Source organism: Mirounga leonina, unplaced genomic scaffold (genome assembly GCF_011800145.1).
Source record: "Mirounga leonina isolate KUSES-001 unplaced genomic scaffold, KU_Mleo_1.0 Mir_175, whole genome shotgun sequence".
Classification (NCBI taxonomy): Eukaryota; Metazoa; Chordata; class Mammalia; order Carnivora; family Phocidae; genus Mirounga; species Mirounga leonina.
This window is the reverse complement of record NW_023270453.1, coordinates 30,584,720-30,586,410: the sequence shown is the minus strand read 5'-3', so window position 1 is coordinate 30,586,410 and position 1,691 is coordinate 30,584,720.

The window sequence follows — 1,691 nt, the reverse complement described above, 5'->3', positions numbered from 1 at the left end:
AAAAAAAAAAAAGAAGAAGCGTTTAGGCAGTGCTAGTCACTCTTCTAAGGGCTGCAAGGGACAACAAAACAGGAAGGGTCTCTGCTGTCCTAGTGAGGTGGAGATAGACTGTAAGTAAGTAGCCAAACGATTCAACAAGGTCGTTCCAGATAGTGAGGACTGCTGTAAGGACCAGGTTGACATCGTGTTCAGGAGCGGTGTTCAATGGGCTTCAGGGCAAGGCTCTCTGAGAGCAGCCTCCTTCCTTGGAGGGGCCTTCCCTGAAGCCACAGCCCCTAGAGCTCTCCCTCAATGTTTCTGTCACCGTGCTTACGTGGTGTTATAGACCGAACTGTGTCCCTTTCAAATCCAAATGTGGAAGCCCTAACCCACAAGGCCTTCACTGTAATTAAGGTTAAAAGAGGTCACAAGAGTGAGCCCTAAACCAATAGGAGTGAGCCCTAAACCAATCGCAGGGGTCATCCTTATAAGACGAGAAAAGGACACCAGGGATGTGTGTGCAGAGAAAAAGCGAAACGAGTACATTGTGAGAAGGTAGACACCTGCAAGCCAAGGTGAGAGTTCTCACCAGAGACAACCATACCATCACCTTTCTCTGGTATGTCCAGCCTCCATAACTGCGAGAAAATTCTTGTTTTAAGTCGCCAGGTCTGTGGCATTTTGTTACGATAGCCCGTGCAGACCAATACAGCTGAATTGTAAATCTTCATCCCCTTGACCACTGTGAGAGCCACTTCACGAGTCTCCCTGCTCCTCATCCTGTCCCTCCTATGACCTAGGGTCTGCACAGTAGCCCAAGAGAACTGTCCAGAATGTAAGTTTATGGCACTCCCAATTCAGATCTGCCGAAGGACTCCCAGGCCACATAGAACAAACTCCAAGTTCCAAATCATGGCCCCGCTCTTCTTTCGGCCCTTTCTCCCCTTGTACACACTAACTCTACAGACCCTTCCTGCTCCCCAGACAGGAAGCTCCAGCGTCAGGGCCTTTGCACTTGTTCTTCCTCCGCCTGGGGCACACTCCCCATCTGTGCGTGGCTGTCACCTTCTGAGGCCTCTCCTAGTGACTCATCCCCTACCTCCATTTCGGTCATGTCACCTGGCCTCGGTGTCCTGAATGGTCTGTGTCCCTGTTGTTCCACACCTCGCTCCCCTTCCCAACCCCAGCTGGTGACTCTGCCTTGCCCACTGATGAGCCCCCGAGCACAGGGCCGGGCCGGGCCCACAAGGGCACCTGGCTGTTGAAAGTACGTGGGTGACGTGGCATTGAGCTGGCACCTGCAGGACAGGGAGCCAGGCCCCCGCGGAGCCAGCGCAGCGAACTAGGCCGAGGCGGGCCTTGCATCGCGGCGCTGCTCCGAGCGCCCGAGCCCCTTCCGTCTGGAGTCCAGACCGGGGACAGCATGGTGGCTCGGGGCTCCCGAGTTCCCCCCCGCAGAGAGGGAAGCACCGGATGAGGGCCGGCCAAGTAAAGAGTCTCTCGGGGAGGCTGCCTGAAACCCGAAAGTGGGTCAGTTCCCGGTCGGACGCCGTTCTAACCCCCCCCCCCGCTCCCGGGCCGCCGCCCGCGCGGAGCACGCGCGGCGCCCGGAAATCTGAACCGCGCGTCAACCAGCAGTCGGCGGTCGGGCCGCGCGGGCCCGTCGCCGGGGCCGACACCGCGCGCCCGCCCCCGGAGACGCCCGCAGCCCG